Below are 20758 nucleotides of genomic sequence, written 5' to 3'. Positions count from 1 at the left end.
CCCATCCCGGGAAAGCGAAAAATCACCAAGTGAGACTGTCTTATAATTTTTGGCTCGCTGAAAACGCTGACCGAGTTTTCGAAATCGTGAAGAAGTTGAGGGACACCGATTTGTAGGATTGGCGAATGATTCCGAAAAATTGCCCGAATCGGATTCGAAGAATTTTTTTACCTTAACTTTTACTGTAGCGTGAATATCCGATTATCGATCTTAAACCGGACTTCTGCACACGAACGACGTATCGAAAGTCCGGCTGTTTGTCTTGTCTGAGCTTAACCTGACTCACAAAAACTCTTTTAAGACGCAGCCGGAAATCGAACCTTGACAGGAAATAATTTCTCTTGAATAACGATAAATAACAAACGAGATATTCCGGGTTAGGGAAGTTTCGGGATTTCGCGACGGTTTCGAGAGTGAAAACGTGAAATCCTCTCCGGCGATGACACGTCAGCGAGGCTCGGTATCCAAATAATTTTCCCTCATTGTCAGACGAAAAATAGAAAAGCCTCGTAAACTGAACGAGAATATCAAAAGAACCAGATGAATTATTTATTAAAAAGAAAAAAAAAAGTAGCCGAATAAAAATGGCAACGTTTGTTCAAGTCGTCGATGTTCGGGGGGGCATGATGTTATTGCTTTTCGAGAAATTCCGCCGGTGCCGCGATGTTCGCAAAATCGAGGGCCAATCAATCGCGTACAATGTAACTTCATATTGCACAGCCGCAGCGTTTGTCAAAAGGGTGAAGTATAGCCGTTGTGCGATAGGGGGGTCGGGGGGTCGGGGGGTGAGGGCTGATGGGAGCAGCAATTCGCAAGCTGGATTGTGTAGCGCGGATGCACAGGCAGTCTGCTTCTTGACCCGCATTGTATTTCACGGAAATTGTACCGTGCGCCATTCCGCCAACATCCAAGCGTTGGCACTCGACGGATATTATCTCATCTCTCCTTCGCACTATATACGCCTTTATCTACAGCTACGCTTTGAAACACCCCTGATCTCATAGTCACTCGATTTTAATCGGATATGTCCAACTCGAGTTTGCGACCCCGCCAATTCTGATGGTCTTTTTCGAATAGCGAAATCGGGTGAAAGTGATCCGAGGAGACGGAGCTTCGTGGGGCTGAGGAACGCCTCCTCGAAAATCCTGAGGAATTTCACAATCGGGGTTATTTATTCGAACGCAGGACGCGTGTGTTATCAGCCAGCGATTTTAACCCCTCCCAAAATTTGGCCGTAGATCACCGGCTAGCCGACTAGGGCGGTGCAGGGGGTTAACTGGGCGAAAAACCACAAGGAACTTCCGAAACATTCACCCTGCATAAGCGAAAGTAGAGATCATGGCTCAATTTCAAAGCAGACTATTCAATCTCCAAACATATCGATGCAAGTTCAGGTCAGTTTGTATCGACCCATTTTCGACTCAATTCCGCACTTTTGAACCAGTAAGAATCCCTTTGCTCTTTGCGCCATTTCAGTTGTATTTAGTTTTTATAATAATCCGATACAAAATGCGCCTCATTATGTCCTTTCTCTTCAAAAGCTCGTTGGGGGAAGCTTCTCAGAAACGGAGTCTATGTCGCTTTATCTCCCTCCCTACAGATATTTGCAGAGCTGGGTATCAGACACGGCAGCTCCGTTATACATATATATATATATATACTGAGTGCTCGTAATGCCGGACTCTGCAATCGCAGCTGCAGCGAAACGCTGATGCATCTTTGTTTCGAAGGTGGAAAAATTTTCCGTACACCCGAGTTTCGTAAACGTGCCAGATAATAAGGTGAAAGAAAAATTGTGAAAAAGAAAAGCTAACGAAAAGAATAAAAAATTAAATCGAATTCAACTCAGAGTAATATCTACAGGGTGAGTAAAACGAAAGCTTCGGAAGGGGTTTGACTTGTCGTTAGTTGCCGCGTGCCCGGCGGAAAACCCTTCGATCGAAGAGATTTTATTGTCAGGCGGATCCGCGATCGAAATACCGTCCCAAATGTGACGTCGCAGGAAGAGAATCGGAGCTGTACGAATCGTACGACGGACGACGCTGGCGACAAATAATAACCAATCAGGAGCCCGGCGTCGCCCCACCGAATATTGATCAGTCCGAGGATTTATCGAAATTCCGTCTCTTCTGTGCTCGACCGTCGATCCGACTGCGCGATCCGAGTGGCTCCGGTTCGCCTGTCGTCTAGTGCTGTTCTTTTCTTATTCCTCCCCCCCCCCCCCCAGTATTTCTTCAACTTATTGTTAGCTTCATTCTGTGTTTCTTTCTATTTTTAATTCCCCTATCGCTTCTTGCATTTAAAAATTTGTGTGCTTCTGTGACCGCATTCTTCTTCCTATAAGGTAAGGCTTACTTTCTTCTTCGTCGAGCCACGAATTAACTCCCTACGCAGTCTATCGTATCGAGTATGGCGGTTGTTGGACCAAAAAAGCCTCAGCCGTTGTGGATTTTTTATTCCGGATTTCGGTGAGTTTTTCGGATTTTATTGCGTATTTGGTCGAATTTTAGTAAGGCCACTCGAATGGATTTTTGAATTATGATAATTTCGAGTAAACCGTGTTAATTCGTGACTCCATTTTTCTGCTCCGCAGAGCCTTTGTTTTGACCCGTACAGGGATAGGTGACCGCTCCGTACGCTGCGCACGTTGTGTTTACGTTAATCAGACGTACGCAGTAACCAGTGTCCACACGTTATCCCCGTATATTGGCTTATAAGATTTGAGTAATATTAAATATTTTAGATTCACTTTAATTTAGTCCAATGGTGAGTATTATTTTTCGCAATAATGCGACGTACGACGTGTTTAACTTCGCTGTATTTCTGGTCTCTTAATTCTGTATTTTCTCACCATCCTTCTCTATCGTATCGCACGTACTCTCTTTAACCTTGGGAGGGCGAGCAGCGTGTTACAACGCATAACGAGACAAATTTTCACACTTGATGTAGAAACAAATTCGATCCGAGTATTTCGGATGGTGGCAAATTAGTTCAAGTCCTCGTCGAGTTTTTCCGTATATCGGTCAGTCACCCGTTTGCGCCGTCGTTGTTCTAAACTGAAAGAACTCCGGAGGTTGAGTTTCAAAGTTAGTTTCTTACGGGGCGGACGTACGTCCTATGTATATTACAAGCTTGTGCAAGTTGAAGTTTTAAGAATACCACTAATTTGTAGGAACATCCATATTCATAATTGACGTGATCTTATAAGACATGAATATTTATGTCGGCTGGGGAGGAGGAAGTGGGTACGGGATGCGGGGTGCGCGGGTCGCGTCGCGTTTCCTCGAGAAAGGAAAGTGATTTAAAACCGTTGGGCTAACTTTTCACACCGCTATGACTGCGCCGGTGATAGAATCCAACCCGAAAGATTTCGCGGTACCCGGGGAACTTTACACTGGTTATAAAATCGCTGGAAACCTGAACGTCTGCCCCGTTATTGTATTGCGAGTTAGGCCAACTTCCGAAATGGACTTTTCTCCGTCTGACTTCGGGAAAGTTTTACAAAAATCTATGCAGATTCCGTTCCCATTGAATAATTTTTTTTTTTTTTTTTTTTCCCCTTCTACTTTTTTCAACGATAAAATGGGAAAAGGCGAAGAAAATCAAATAAATAATAATAACAATAGCGGGGAAAAAGGTAAAGAAAATCCCTGCGAGAAAGGATCATATTATGGGCAATGTAAAGTGACGTTATACGTCAGTCCTCGAAAAAAGGATCGTATCGGCGCTGGAGCCGCAAACTTTTACCTCTTTTGATTTTTTACGGTATTTTTTATCCTTTTTCTTTCTTTCTTCTCTCCGTCTCTCTCTCTCTACAACGATCCTCGGGGTCTCGCGAACGACTCCGGTCAAAGGGTCAACCTATGGTTGAACCCGACCGCTTGAAAATGATCTTTTTCCTAGAACCTCGGACGCGGTTTCTACTGGGATAACAAATTTCTGACGACCCCATATATCGCGAATGTATATATCCGACATTTTCGACCTACGAGGAGTACGACAAATGTCAAACAACATCCGAATTGACCGATAGGATTTCTACGTGCACCGTAAGATTCCGACCATAAAATACAACGTCCGTATAGGTATACGCCAACGATATCCAAGAATGAAGATTTGTCTCTTCTGATTGAAGAAAATCCCCTTTTTTATCTCTATTTTCTTTTACAAAAATATCGGGAGAGGTGGGATCCCGAAATACGGAAAGGTATTCATGAACGGTGCAACGTTTCATATATCTACGGTGCAACCAAAAAAAAAAAAAAAATGGTAGGAAAATTCAAAATTCCGTTTGACTCGCTAGCGAATTTCTATGTACAGCCGACAGGGGAACTGGGGACATTGGGGACGTTAAAACTAAGGGAAACTCAATCACCGGTCTCTGGTGCAGGACTTTGTATTTTCCAACGGCAGCATCTGTTCCCTGATACTCGGTGATGGGTGTACGTATGTATAAATGCGAATAAGTTTCGAGCCAGTTGCTGCCAAAGGTTTCTTCCCACTTTTCTCCTCGGCTTATAGCTTTTCGTTGGCGCACACAGAAGTGTGGGGTATCTAGTACTTACCATATCGATGTATGGGTACGTACGTACCTACCCTCCGAGTATGGGTATTACGTTAAGTCGGCGTTATGGTAATTCTGGGGCTTCTTAAGCGATGTTTATACGCAGTCAAGTTAGCGATTTATGCTCGTCACCGCGGTGTTCCCCGTTCGCGGCCTAAAAACCCTTCCTCCCGATATTCCTCATATTCCTTTTCGCGGCGATCCGACCCACCCCCGTTCCCATTGACGGCATTGCCCGCGCGATCTGGACTTTATTGGATAGCGAGAAAGAACAAAAAGGCACGGGATAACTTGATTTATGGATTATCAAACGCGATATGAGCTTTTTTTCATATTTTAGCATCCCCGATTAAAGGCGGTGAATCGATTTTACCGGTGAATATATTTGACTTTGATAAAATCGACAATTTTCCTCCGAAAACACCGAAGAGTGGGCCGCCGCTTCTTGAGCATACGAAAAGTTGTTACGATACCAACCTCGAACTTTACGCAGTTTGTGTTTCGAAAGGAAAACAATTCCTGGGCGAACAAACATTTTTCCCACGATTTCCGCTCCGCGGCCTTTTGGAAACACGTAAACGTATTCCCGTGATGCATGTTTCAGTACAAGAAGGAACGAAAATATTCACGAGCATATCGTGTCGACTTATGGCGCTCGTGATTTTTGAAAATATAAGCGAGAATCTCGCGTAACGTTTTAACACCGGATCATTCGAACGATAAACGAGTTTAAAAATCTGCAACGCGTGGCGGGAACCGGAAACGATAAAATCGAGGTTTCGCTGACGTCAGCCTTGAAACTTTGGAGAGAAAAAAAAAAAAAAAAAACTCAAACCTATCAGTCGTCGCGGGAATCGATTCTCAAATTGATTTCCAAGTCAGAATTACATCTGGGTGACACAGTAACGATTTAAACGCGGTGCGCGGTGCGCGTCGATGAGGAGAAAAAAAGAAAAAAAAAAAAAAAAAAAATCTCCAGCAACCGACGCGTTGTGAAATAAGATCGAAGGTTCCCGCAGGCATCTCTTACGTCGTTTCCAGGGAATTTTATAATTTGATTAATCGCGGTATTTTAAAAATATTTCACCGGATGAATGAGAGAGAGAGGAATTAACTCTGAGGCTCGCGGGGACAAAGGGTCACTTTTTCCGAGGCGGAGATGAAGAAGAAAAAAAAATAAAATAAAATCAAAAAAATTACGCTGCCTGCCGAAGGGCTAAGTGATGGACTGATTTAGGGCTAACGGTGGTGACGTTTTCCGATTGCCCCCGCGTCGGTTCAAAGGTCGAGCCGTCTCTGCCGGTACTTTATAGATTAGAAGCTATCGGGAAAGGTGGAACTTGCCAATGACAGGGTCAGCTTTTTACCCTTCTCTCAATCAGTACCTACCTTGACAAGAACCATCGTCCAGTACTTTCATCCCACTGTGACGAGAATCTCTTTTTGCATGATCAAATCCTTTATACCTCCGACCTAAATTTTTCAATCAGAGCCTCAGCTCTTCTTCCTTTTGTTCAATCTCTTCGGGATCCCGACGTGTATCCCATATACATAGCACAAGGCTATCCTGCATTTATCCGGAAGGACCTAACCCGCTCCGCATTAACTTTCAGAAATCTCAATTAACCCGGCGCAATTGAGTCGCCCGTTTAATTAGCCCCGGAAAAAAATTGAATTAAAAAAGAAAAAAGAAGAAAATCTTCAAGTATAATAAATTAATATCCCCCCTTCTCGGAGGATATAATTCAACGTCAGTGCTAGTTTTTTAGTATCTAAGCCTAGAGTTTGACGAAGTTTCCGTCTACGACTATACGGGGTGTAAATCTGACAAAATTACTCCGTTGCGCCCCGTCAGCGGGCGTTGAGATAGAAGAAAAAAATGTATTCGCGGGCCTGCGGAGAAGCCGAACGGAGTATAGGTACATGCGAAGGAATAAATGGCAGGGGGTTAGATTGGAACGGAAAGGCATTGCGGTAATGGATGAAGAAGGTTGAGGGTTTGGGGGATTTCTCATTAATTCGTACACACCTCAGAACTAACGAAACCAACACGCGTATACATATACACGACGCTGTACGATAATGTGGGGAGAGTCGGGAGCGGCGCCGGGATACTTCCTCTACACCTCAAGGGGGATGGCAACGCCGGTACGGTAAGTCGAAGTCGAGGAAGACGCAAGGGCGGGGGCGTAAAAGCGGTTACCTTCCCTTCCGGCCACGTTCGTTCCCCCGGTTTTACTACTCAACGGGAATTCGGTAGCTGCTTGCCATTCTTCCAGCGTCTCAATTTGTCAACATGTCACTTAATACAAAATAACAAGACCCTTGCGCTCCGTCGCCGCTGGGCTCCCAAGTTCCGAAACGCCTCATTGACGGACTCGAGAACCTCACTCGGAGGCTCTTTAGCCCGATGCGTTTCAACCCAAAACTCTGTTCGTACGAAAAACAGAATAAAAGGAAAGAAAAATACACAATAAGCTAGCCACTTCGGCGAAAGGACACCGTTTCTCTCCCCATTAACCATCGGACCCGCTGAACTTCCACCCCAATATTGATGCGATTTATATTGATTGATAATAAAAATTTAGGTTTCCTTAAGGTGGCACTTCCTGCGACGGTGAGGGCGTTGGGACCTTCAGGGGTGCGCAGGGGTGACGACGTTTCGAAGACGGACGCTGCACACGGCTTACGTCAACGAGCGAACGGTATGTTTATTCATTTCTAAAATATTTGGAGAGGTATAATAGGATTGGGAGAAAGCGGTTTTCTCGATGGATTCGAGGATTCGTGTATCGGTCGTAAAGACTGGTGCGTGTCAGCGATGTGAGAGCTTGCGTTTATCAACGACCGGCAACACGGCGACCGATTCATTTGGAAATGAAACGAGAAAAAGTTTCCCGAAGCTCCGCGAAAATAGAAAATACCGATGAGATATAAAGGTGTACACCGACGGTCAATGAATTCCGAACAGCGATTGTTTCATGGAAAAAGTATAGAGAGAAGCGATGGAGAAGAAAAAAAAAAGGAAATTATCGCGGACTTATGTCGTGAGAATCGAGCGCCGCTCAAACGGAAAAGCGACGAACATTCGTTCGATCAAAATTCTGGGTCTCGCTGACTAAGCTGCGGAGCACTTTGAGCACACAGGAAAATGAAACGTTCGTTTATTGATCATTCGTTTTTTATCTTATGATTTACTTATTCATCGTTCTCGTTTTCTCTCGGCGAAAAGGAATGACTAAATGAATAAAAAGTAGAGCAGGAAGCAAGTACGGTATATATTTGTACGGAAGAATCGCTGCGGGCGCAACGGAGACGGTATATAGGGGAGACCGGGGCAAGTTGGAGGCTGGGGCAAGATGACGAATTGATTGTTTTTAGAATATTTTGACAGATAGCGCCGGGTAAGTTATCAAAAAGTGTTAAACACTCTTCTACGCAATAATATTTGCGATGTAGCTAGCGTGGCAAGGTCATCCGGCTTTTTTACGGAGGCATTGTGGTTTCAGACGTGTGCGAAGTAATATCTGGAGCTCAAGAAAATAGTTGTATGCAACTACAGATAAGCAAGATCGGACTTGTGAATTAATACTTTATTTCTATACGCATATAGATCCTAGAGATCATAGAATCTCCGAATTTTCACCAATGTACTTTTTGTGGGGTTCTTTTTTTGCAAATAGTGGCAAATGGGGCAAGATGGTGGGGGCAAGTTGACGGATCGTCCTTATCGAGATCTTTGCATGTTGTTTAGTTAATTGATATTTAGGCTACATACGATTGTGCAGCTCATTGAATAAATTGATAAATAAATAAATGAATAAATTTATTCACGATTCAATGTTGGCATGTTCTGATGTCGAAGGAGCAGCTCAGTTCGTTTGCGACCAGTGTTAAGTGTATATCTAAGCTAAACTACATAAACTATGCGTATTTGTATTTTCATATCTTTTATGGATTTGAATAAACTGAAGTATATTTTGACGAAAAAAGTATTTTTTTAGGCCCATTAAACCAAAATCTAATATTCGTCAACTTGCCCCGATAGGTTCGCCATCTTGCCCCGTGGTCGGGGCAAGTTGACGAATTTGCAGAATTTCGGAAAAATGGAAATTACATAGTTTGTGAATGATCGAATTCAATGTCAATTTTTTTTTTAATAGCTAACATCTCATACTTTTGAAAAATACCAACAGATTTTGAAATTCGCTTACAATCGATTAAAAAACCGCACTTGAAGCTTAACGTCTCCAACTTGCCCCGGTCTCCCCTATGTATATAAAGTGTATCGGAAAGTAGATTGAAAATCTATTTCTCATATTTCACACAGAAAAATTCAACAAGTTCTTAATATCGGATGCATCGAATACCCCACCTTCGATTGGCATACGTACTAGGTGAATAAAAATTTTCACCATAGTAAACGAGATTTTGACGTCTGTACTTCTTATTCGCATTCTTCACCGAATAAAACACGCTCTGTACCAGATCTGGAAATTCTCGAGTTGCGGCGGTTCACGAGACAAGATTTCAGCAAATCGAGCATTTTGGAAACAAACCGGAACCGGTCGACGGAAAATTTATCCGTCTCTCTTATTCGCGGCGAACGATATCGCGAGACAATGTGAAAGTGGAATTCGAATCACCGTGTGAAATTCAGCGTGTAGTGATGGAATTAACAAACACGAAATCCAACAATCGCGTGTTTCGAGGCTCTGGCTCGAAGTTCCGAACCACGTAGGGTTGATTCTGAGCCGGTGGGATTTACCGCCTATCGTAACGATCATGTCTCTTTTATAGAAAAAGCATTTGCACGCGCGCCACATTTGGTTTCGTTCGTCGTTTGAATTTTCGTCCCCCAATTTTTCGATTCCACATCATTATGTGTTACGCATACATGTTGAGAGTTTTTTTTTGTTTTCTCTTTGTCAATCTAATTACTGGGCCCGAAATGAAGTATTATCAAAATCGATCGTATGACACTTTGGCAACGTATTTCGAAGCCAGGAACACGAATCCGTCGGTCGAATTGACTTACGAATTTTTTTCCATCGAGATATCCTTGTCAACGTTTCAGAATGGAACCCCTCGTACCTTGAAATACTGTATTGTTCACCTCGATTTGTTAATTGAAAAATTTCCGATTGGATCTTTCCCGTACAACGGAAGGATCGCGGCGTCACGAGTGGAGAATTTGGGTGGATAAGTTGAGTCGATCGGTAGCTGCTTCGGAGCTCAAGTATCCCGCGATCTCATAAGCAGCTGTACAGTATCGACTGGCGGAACCGCGTTCCCCCAGTTTCCTCCTAAAACTTTGAGCCCGTTACTGGTTTCGGCGGCAAACGATTCCACAGTGTCCAATGTCGAGCTGCTAACGAGACCTTAGGACATCCAACGACGCGTAGGTCCTTTAATTACCCGCTTAAAGCTACACCCGTATTAAGCTTTAGGTGGTAAGTGGCATTAAAGCACAACGAACAGAGTCAATATTCGCGAGGGCGAATATCGCGCCGTACCTTACCACGGATCTTATCGCCACGTTACACACCCTTATCTACGTACATACGTACGTACATACATATACATATAACAACGAATCGTCACAGTTCGATGAATTATCTCGAGATAACCAACTAACGGTGCGGTGGATGCAATTGTCCTGAAATGTTTTTTTTTTTTGTTTTTTTTGCGAAATGACATTTGCGAAGAAAAATATGGTATTTCTATAATCAGGCGATTTATCGTTGTGTAAAATTGCGAAGCCGAGGCGAAGCTTTCGCAGTTATTCAGCGTGCTAGCGCGGAGCTTGTATAAGCTACGTGATACTCGTTGACGAAGTGACGTCATTTCCGCTCAGCAATTTAACAAGGAGTATAAAAAAAAAAATAGGGGGAAAAGGATCGAGACGAACTAGACGTTTGTAATAACAATGTCTGGGCTGGTGAAACCGTACCGCTGAAAGCTACGAACGTAATCTATAGAGTTGGATAGGCGCCGATGCAACAACGGTTTACAGATAGAACGACGAAACGGCGCGGCGGGGGGATGAGGCGAAGCCAAGCCGGTAGGTCGTTCCCGTTCCTCCGACTGAGTTCTTAATAAAAGGGGCGTTCAATTGTGTTTTCTTAGAGCGAACGACTCGCGAAGCATCGAAGAAGGGCGACGGGAACGACCGTAGCACCATTGTACGTGTACAAGTAAAGGACGGAAGCCGCGATATGGACTTGAGGTGAGAGGTGGGAAAGGTGAGAGGGGGTGGTGGGGGGTGGGGGGTGGTTGATGCCGCTGCGTAGCCTCTGGAGTAGAATTGAGTTTCGTAGATTTTCCAACGTTCAGGAAATTGTATTTCTCACTCACCTATTGCCGATAAATTCTAGAGCAGTACAACTCGACGTAAAGGCTGGCAAGGCAGAGAGATTCAAGATGCGAGTCTCTCGCGTTTATCAATTGTCAATTTTTCAAAAGTTATGCCCTCGCCCGCGCGCCCTCTCTCTCCACGCCGCTCTCTCCTACGTTCGTTTCCACGAGAAAAGAAGAGTCGAATTTTTGCCTCGAATTTCCACAACGCCGCGCCTCGTACACACGCAGACTTCTCGCATCCCTCACATTTTACTCCGGTTCCACCAATACATATATTCCAACCTCTTTCTCTAATGGCCCTCTAGGCAAACTGCGCGCCGAACAAGATGAGATTGAAGACGCGTATATCCGTACCGCCGTCGCACCACCTCCAGACGATTTCGTACCCTGTGATGTTATCGAGTTCAGACAAAACCTTTGCACAGTCTACAAATCGGTTTATCTGCCTTCAGATTTCAAGGATACGGTTTCGCCATGGTGACGCAAATATAGCGAGGGGGGTGAAATAAGACAAAGCCCGCGCTACGTCCTCCTCATGTACCCTCGCGAGTTGATCAGTAATTATTCATCTAATGGAACCGTAAGCGTCTGTCAAAGAGACCGATACCGAGAAAAGATCCCGGGGGGTTGAAGTGGGGAAAGAAAGGTGGGCGGCCGGGCGGTGGGGGGGTGGGGGGTGAGGGGGTAAGAAAAGCGTCGGGTACGGAGCTGGACTTTTCGTCGAAACTTTTCTAATTAACACAATGTTTCCAAGGCAACTTCTGATTGACTTAGCTTCACACCGGAAAAACTTATTAAGGACCTGGTTTTGGGGTTGTTTGGTATTTCGGTTACTCGGGGCTAACTCATCACGGTATGGCGCTTAAGAGTTGGCGAATGAGAAAAAGGCGGGGCGGTGCCCGAGACCGAAATACAAAGACGTCTTCTCGGCGAACGTTGCGAAATAAACGGGCGGCAGAAGTGAAAAGCGCGCGTGAGACGTTCTGGAATTGTGAAATAAATCAAATTTTGAAACGCGCAACGACGAAAAGGCTGCTAATGATCAAGCATCTCGAGGGGTTTGGGGGAAAAAGCGTCGGGCGCAAAATTCTCCGTCTGACTTATCTCGTCTGGGAAATTCGTGGGTTTGTGTCGCGATCGCTTTTGTACTAGAGGAATCGCGTCAGCCTCCCGCCGAGCGAGTAACGAAGCCCGTAAAATAGGAGTCCTTGCACAGTTTCATCGGGCAATAAAAGTTTTACACGGGAAATCGATTTTTCCGCAATTTCAATTGGAGATCGCCTTTTCAATATCGGAATCTGGTATCTGCAGTTGATCACTGGACGGAACGTTACGGCAACTTGTCAATGAGTCTCTCTCCCCTCTCCGTTGCCATTAGCGGTTTTCTCCACAGCGTCGTCCCTGCAGACTCAATATCTCTCGAACTGGATTGGTCGATTCTATCGCGCGAAACCGGACCGATCGATACCTTGAACTTTTACCACCGCATCTCGTTTCTTGCGAAGCAATCGTTCCCGCAATTATTGCCAAAGTTCAAACTGTACGCGGAGGTGATTTCGTCGCGAACCACCCGCGTCGTTTCCGGTTAAAACAAGCCCTTACGGAGATACATGGAATTAATTGGAACAGTTCAGACGGCGAATTCAACCGACTCTCGGGGTTGACGGTGTTAAATTGTACCTCATTAACCGCTAATGACCATAGATAAATATATCAATAACCGCCGAGCCGAATTGTAACGAGAAGAGTGAAACTTGTAACACCCGGAGGTGAATTTAGGGGGTGCGAGGGTGGCTGAGCGACAGTGCGAAGAAAATTAGTAATAATGGTATTTAAACGGAACAGAAATAACCGGTGGTACGGCGGGTTCCGAGCTATTGCTTAAATTAATAGCCACGTGGATATCTCTAGCAGCCGTACTATACGTGGCCAACACGAACGGATATAGGGTAAACTATAGCAGCTACTACTCACAGATTTTCTGCCCTCTTTATTTCAGTTTAATGCTCCTCTAAATCCCATTTAAAATCTTCTCTCAGAGATAAACTCCACGGGAGCAGCTCTTTTTCTCAGAACGAAACCCCCTTCTGAGCAACGAAACATTCTTGCCGCGCTCACCCCTATACCCGTGAACGATGAAACCACACGTGATTCATATTTCGATTAGTTCGAATTCAAGGTATTTCAAACGATATTCCGATTTTCGTATCTCGTTTGTTCGCGATCGATTTCGGTTTTATTTCACGTCGGAAAGTACGCGGGGGGTGATTATGACCAGCGGGGGTAGCTGTAGGGGTGATTTTTACAATTTTCGCGAATTTATTTACTCTCTTAGGTATAGTTAGGGCTGGGTGGAAGGTCGATTTGAGTGGCACGCAGAGTATACGCGTTATAGCTATACCATTTTCCTTTTCACCCGATCCCCTTTTTTATTATCTACCGCGTTTTTCCTCTTTCTCGTTCGTTTTTTTTTTTTTTTTGGTAATGAAAAAACAATTTATAATACGATGGGATTTCCAGGCGTTCGCTACTCTCTCTTTCTCCCTTACAGTCATTCATTCATTCCCTACTTCGATTCGTCTTTTCTTCAATTTCTATTTCGTGCTCTCCAATCGTACCACCCACCCCCCCTCCCCACGTCTGCGTCCTTTATAATATTACTCCCCGAATATTTTCACTCCGCTACATATCTCCTTTTCATATCCATTTTACACTCTTCCCAGTTGCACTCGCCACACCCTCTTCAACCTTCGTCCCCTTCAACCTTATATTCTTACACCTTTAATTTTCACTCACTTAACAACGCCTCGATGATTTAGGGAACCCTTGAATATGACGTGTATCGCAGAATAGAAGATACGCCTAAGATATACGGGGTGTATGATAATAACGCGTCACCGTTATTCCAGCTTATACATATTCCAGTCCAAGATCGGTGAGGGATTGACTGTGAAAATTCATGGCCGTGAGATCGATCTTAATTTTATGGAAATTCGGTTTCAAAATTTCCCGAAATCTAAAATAAAATAAAAAAACGTTTAAACAAGAAAGTAATAAGGTTCCTCCACACTAGAATTTCTTTAAGTGGGTTAATTTCGAGGCTCTCAATTTTCGTGGATCTTCACCTGTTATCGAGCTAAAGAATCAGGCGGCGAAGCGCGGTGACATGTCATTTTCGTACACCCTGTACACGAGTAGGACGACACTCGACTGTGTACATATATATGCACGGATAAGGTGTTTCAAGATCGGGAAGAAAGAATATTTCATACAAAGCGTGAGGATATAGGGCGACGCCTGACGATTACAACCGTTAAAAGGGCGGAAGATTGAAGGCAATTTTCTAGCCAACAAAACTGTGCGCCCTAGTTTTTTTTTCTCTCCCCCTTCGTATAATAAACCTGACTCATGAACTTAACTTTCTTTCGAAAAAGGAGAAAAGTAAAGGGTAGAAGAAAAAAAAAAAAAAACGGTGCGTAAAAAAGGGGTGAGGGTATACATATCGGAGTGGGAAAAAGAGTTTTCTTAAGATCTCCATTTGCGCGAGAAATTTTTTCCCAAAAGTGTCTGAGCATGAAATTTTTTTTTTTTTTTTTTTTTTCTTCTAAATTAAAACGAATATAGTCTGGAGAGTTGTTCTCTAACGTTTTATTTTCTTCGCTAATCGCGAGCATTGCTTTATTTATTTATTTATTACCAGCAGCAGCAGCGGCGGCGGCGGCATTCTCGTAGTCCAAAAGAAGGTTCGAGGCTCGCGATTACGATTAGAGATTTCCGCAGCAGCCTATAAACGTTGGCGCAGGGAATTACAGAGCATCGAATGGCGAAGGGGGTGGGGCGTGAGGCCAGGGCTCGGTGAGGTACAGAGAAAACGGTAAAGATTTGTTCCCATTATCTTTTATGGGGTAGGTGGAGGGTCCGGAGGGTGAAGGCGAAAGCGGAGATGTACCTATAGTGTGGACTCGGGGTGGTTGGTTGGTATAAGTCGAGAGTTCTTGATAAGCTTTCGTATTTCTCAGCGTTTGCTTGAATAAATCCTGGAGGTCGGCGCTAATTTCCTAATTTGCATTAACCCTTATATACCTGCAGCTCTGTGTATACGTGTGTATATATAGCAACTACCGTACAACAATATGGTAATGAGTATAATATACTTTCGCTCTTAAATATTTCAACGGCGCAATATATATTTACGCGAAAAAAAAGAAAAAGAAAATATAAACTATTGGGACGTCATTTTTTGCCAAGTTTCACTCGCGCCACGCGTTCTCTGAGAATCTTCATTTTTACGCTCCACGAACGATTTCCTTAAATACACCGAAGTTTGATTGATCCGATCCTCCATCGAATTTTTCCGAGGCAAGGATACACAAGGAATGAAATTCGTTTTTCAAGGATTCTTCCGCGGTTCGTCCTTGTTTAAAACCTCCGTATCTTCTTTCCAGTTTCTTCTCCGCGTTCCGCTCGTCTCGCCCCCGCCAAGCTCTTGAAAATTAAGCTAGAACTGCGAAGAAAGCGCAAAAGAAAAGTTTCTCTCGCGCACGAATGATAAGAAAAACTTATTTTTTCATTACTTGTACCTCCTTAATCTCTCTCTCTCTCTGTCTCACTCTCTTGCTCTCCATCCTCAGCTGTCACTTTCTTACGCCGTTGTATAACTGGATCAAAATTATAAAGGACGTAAAAAATGGTAAATGAATAATTAACGCTAATGAATATTCTTCGGGTTGATGGGACGCGGTTCGGGCATACCTGTATATCCGTGCGATTTCCCCCAGGGGTTATTCGCGTTTATGAAAAGTTTTATACGCAAAAGCAATTCGTTACCAAATTGACGCAACAAACAGGACTCGCCGACGTCTCGCCTCAATTCTCGCATATATGTATGCGTGTTTCTCCGTTGTAATTATTACTAAAATTATTATCGTTTGTTATTTTCGTAACAATTTTGTTGTTGTCGATTTATTTCGTATAATTTGTTTTTTGCTCGTTGTTGTTTATTTATTTACATAATTATTATCCGATGTCGCACGAAGCTTTTCGCAGTAGCGAGAGAAGAGGGCACGTCGAAAGCAAACGCAATTAACGAAATATCTGCACTAATTAGCGAAGCGCTAGAAACGGCGAGGACGTAGGTGGTGGTCGAAAGGGTGTGTCGGTATACAATATAGTATGTACACAGTAGGTACGTTTAATTCGGAAACTTTAATTACGCGCTCAAAATCAAGCGTCTAGATAGGCGGCAATTGAAGTGGTCACATTGGTCGTTTTGTTTAACGCTGAGTGTTAAGTTCTCTCTATATTACTGCGCGGAATCGTTTCGTCGCCGTGTCCCGGTATCACCTGTGTTCGTTCCGTCGTACAAGTTTTACACGTGCAATGTGCAAAGTATCGCCTACTCCGAACTGCGCTCGTGTTACGCCTCTAAATGTCCCGAGTTGATAAAATTAATTGCTGCCGCGCGTGCTGGAGCCGGGGGGCCGGCAGTCCGCAAAAGTGAAAACTGTAGTTCGAACAAAAACTGAAGTAACTCAACTCAACTTTTATCGTACGACTCCCGAAGAGGTGTCTTCGAAATCACTTGGTCAGCCGATAAGCGGCGGATCGTCGTTCTCGAAATTCAACCGTAAATAGATTTGAATTTTTTTTTTTTTTTTTTCTTTTTTTTTTCGCCAACCACAAAAAACCAACCGAATCACAAGTAACGAAAGTAGAGGGTTATGAGAACGAAGGCGACGACGGAGGTAATATTTTTTACTTGTTTTGAGGAGAGATTTTTTGTCACGGGTTGTAAAAAAAAAATTTTTCATCATCTGCCACCGGCGGTATCTAGATCGTGTCCGCGGTATTTTCCGAGCAGGAAGACGCGAAGAATTGCGGTTTTAGTTCTCCGAAGGGGAAGAAAACACTTCGAACGTAAAGCAACTGGACGAAGGAACGACCGCGCGACCCTGCGTAAGTACAGATGCCGAACCGCCGCGGGCGATGTTCCTTCAAATCGAAAATCGAATAAGGCGGAAGAGGGAGGGGAAAAAAAAAAAAAAAAAACAGAAAAGAAAGCAGCGGCTGTACGTACGGTGGCTGCAACCTATACTCGGGCAAAAAAGAAGGTCATTTTCAGAACCGCAGCGGTGTGTGTCCTGGATTTTCAGCTCTCGGCTCACATCGGAAACAACCCAACGGAAAACGAGGTCGTTCGGCGTGAGTCGGATAAGGATCTGGACCAAGACCGTCGGTAATACCTGAACGCTCAAAGAACACACGTCTCTCTGTCCCTAACCCCCCTCGCACTCGGAATGAGATAGCTCAGAAATTCGAACGATAGAACTGACCGATGCGAGGACGATTCATCTCTCCCACGATACTCGCATCTTCGCTCCTCCCTGATTTTTTCCCCAGGAATTTTCATTCCCCAGGAAAGAATTCGCCCCGGATTTTCCGCGCTACGAGAAACCGACGATCCGATGTTCGAAAATTGGTGTAAATTTTTTGGAAAACTCACTCGCAGTTCAGTTTCATGCAAATTTAGTGCCTTTCGGATGTACTACATGCGAGGTATGCATGTATAATAACGTGGTTTGTTCAACAGCGCTCTTTGCTAACGGGATTTGGAAGGGTTCTCCGATGTAACCGAGTTCAGCGAAGCCTGCGTAATTTCTACGTACACTGTACGTCCCGCATAACTTTTCAGACACACAACAGAATCCACTCCTGTAATTTACAACAACTTAATACCTGAAATTTATATGAAATTTATAATCACTCTTGTTACGAAACTACGCACGATGAAAAAAAAAAAAAAAAATCATCGAAACAGTCTCGGTAAAATAGTTATATGTCCTCGTTGAACAGGTATCGAAACGTTACACACATCGGGTGTTCGGGTGAGATTGATGATCGCGTTTTTGTAAATAATCTGAGTTTATCTACAGTCAGTTTTTTTCCACGATATTATCTGTAATCATTGAGGATGCGATGCATGTAAATTGTTGAAAATTTTCGGAACGTTCCATTAACGCGATTTGTATTACGCTGCATCAAATCCGGGGAATTTTTGCGGTTACAGTGTTTTGTGCGCGAATTGCAGTATCGATATTTCCAGTTTGGTAGCCCGTGCTGTTGCAATATTTCGGTTTATTATCGCCCCCAGGTTCATTTTAAACTACGACCCCGTTCTGGCTACGGATATTCCTAACTGGATTAAATGGACATATTGAAACGAAAATTGGAAGCTCAACTCGGTGATCGCCTTTTAAAGCAGGTATTAATCGATCAACGACCAAAAACGCGTCGGCGCATCGATTCCGAACGTCATCGGAGTCGCGAGTTTTCCCGCGAATTAATTCACGCATTTCGAGCAAACTTAATTCCACGGAGTTGGGCGAATTTTTTTTTCCTCTTCTCTCGTTTTCGAAATTAAATTATTTTTCTCCCATACGCGGTGGCGAATTCGCGGTAGGTAGGTACGTGCGAAATAACGGCGAGTTATTCCGGCGGCGTTCGTTCTCATAGAAAATGAATTACCTGAATAATTACGAAGATTGTTTTGAATGCTCTCGTTTGCGGCGGCGGCGGCGGCGGCAACCCCAATATTGTATTTTATACTCCTGAGTGGTTGAAATTTCGGGGATTCAAAATTCAACCGTACGACAACACGGTAACGCGGAGGGTTCGACGCGACGCCGCGATCGTGATACTTACTCGAAATTTTCACCGAGTTTCCAAACTGCTCGGGGAAAGTATATACGTATACGCGCGCAAAGTTTTCCCACCGTGGCTACGCAGTCACACACAACTTCTATTCATCCCCGTTTCGACGTAGCTGCTGCGGCCTCCCCGAGGCTGAAATTATAATACATAATGGATAGCGTTTATTACGTTTTCCCCTTTTATCTAATTACCAGCTTTACGACCCGATCAGGTCGTGGCACCGACACCGAGAATCTCCACTCGCCCCCGTTTCATCGCGGCGTATCTATAAATTATTTTTCTTCCCTTCTCTTTTTGTATCGCGGTATGAGTAATTCTCGAAAAACTAGATGAATAGATTCGCTCGGCTTTTAGCCCTCCTCATTTAGTCCGGGGAAAATAGAAGCCCCTGACAAATGGTGGTGGGCCACGTCGGACGTTCTCTCGGTGTTTTTACCGCCGGCAGTCGAGATTTCGTCTCTCGTGGTGCATGTCGGGGGTTGCGATAGAATCAATCTCTTATGCCGATTTCTCATGGCGATGAAATCGCGGCGGCGTAGTGCATTTTTTTTTTTTTCCCACAAGATTCTCATTCCCTTTATACTTCAAACTACGAGGACACGAGGGATTCAATTCGGCCTATTTACATAGGGGCATGAAATCTGAACGAGCATTATCAACCGAGTGGGGTAAAATAAGCGTAGGAAAAGCGTGAGATGAAAGGAAGATGCGTTTCGGGAATGGCGGGGAGTTAAGGCGTGTGGAAAACCGCTAACTACTTTACCTCCCACCTCGAAAGTTAAATTCGAGAACTGAACCTTCGGAGGACGTTAGCTGATCCTTAAATCTCGGGGCAAAAGCGCGTTACGACTATAAAAGTAACGGTCTCTTTCCGAGGGAGACGCGGCGGGGACTAACTTTTTTTTCCCGATTTCTTTTTTTTTTTCGTTTTTCTCCTTTCTTGGTTTTCGTTCGTCTTTCGTCTTTCGTTTTTTTTTTTTTTTTTCTTTTTTCAGTCCGCTTTTGCAAAGTTTATTAGCCTGCAGCGTATTCCGGTTCGAAATAAATCACGAGGATTTACTTTTTATTATTAGCCAAACAAAATGACGTATTTAACTACGGTTTTAAATCTTCGAACGGAAAGATAAATTCATCGGTAAATTTTCTACCGGGGAGAGATGAGAGAGCTCGCCTCCACTCTGATGGGGTCGATATAAATTTAGGAGAAAAATAAACGAACGACATATTTTCCGGGACTTGGCAGAGCTCGTAACTTACCATGCTGATCCCGGATCGAATAAAGTCCTCAGAATGCCTACGGGGGCGTATACCTGTATATACATGAAAACCCATCCACGCTGCAACCACTTGGAACAAAAAAAAAAACAAAGGTTTTCGCTAACGACGAACTATGTCGTTCCACCGCGTATATCGCGGTCGCTGCATCTGCACTTCCGGTACCGGCGATTCCTCTCCCGGTATTATTCCGTTGCGGTACGTGTTGTGTTTCCTCCGCATAAAATCACACGTGTTGCCGCGAATCATCTCGGTGGAGAAAAATGATCGTAACTACAGCGCATAGTTTGACGTAATTTTTACTCGACGCCGATCGACGTAGTCCGACGTAGCGGAGGAATGAATTTCGATCGATCGGTTTCGAAGATCCGTTCAAAAAAGGCCAAGGAGATTCGCGAAACACGAAAATTTATCGTACGTCGTCCGCTCGACGTACCTACGGCGGTGGGCCGGGCGTTCGTCGGGGTGTTTCGAAACGGTGGATTCGGTATGTGGCGGATAGCGGAGTTGGATCGTGATATCGGGGTGCGGACGGGGTTCGGTAGGCAGACGCTTCGTTAGTCCGCCTGATAGGAAGCTCAGTCGGCGCATGTATAGCGATATATTTGCAAATCGTGGTTTGCCTTTGGCCCGCGAATCACGGTGAACTCGATTCACAGTTCACGAATTGGCAAACGGGTATAATCAAATTTCAATAGCGCAACGAATGGCTCGAAACGGGCGGCGCCGAAGGGCGATGCTCTTTCTCTCTGTATGCCTTGAAATAAATTGGTCCCTCGCTAAAACGTGAACGACCCGTCGCCGGGTGTATAGGTATGTACGGCGTAGACGGAGATCGCGCGCGTCGAG

The 20758-nt window shown here is 44.3% G+C and overlaps 1 long non-coding RNA gene across 1 annotated transcript in view; it reads left to right on the top strand.

The window, feature by feature from the left end:
• The first annotated feature begins 1765 nt into the window (after window positions 1–1765).
• The window catches only part of LOC125501367, a 40016-nt gene continuing 21023 nt past the window's right edge, over window positions 1766–20758 (top strand). Inside the window, exons 1-3 of the long non-coding RNA XR_007278915.1 lie at window positions 1766–2344; window positions 7164–7269; window positions 14628–14798. This is a non-coding gene — a long non-coding RNA (uncharacterized LOC125501367). The remainder of the gene's footprint in view (window positions 2345–7163; window positions 7270–14627; window positions 14799–20758) is intronic.

Source organism: Athalia rosae, chromosome 6, assembly GCF_917208135.1.
Source record: "Athalia rosae chromosome 6, iyAthRosa1.1, whole genome shotgun sequence".
Classification (NCBI taxonomy): Eukaryota; Metazoa; Arthropoda; class Insecta; order Hymenoptera; family Athaliidae; genus Athalia; species Athalia rosae.
The sequence above is the reverse complement of the archived record's forward strand: the minus strand, read 5'-3'. Positions and strand labels throughout refer to the sequence as shown.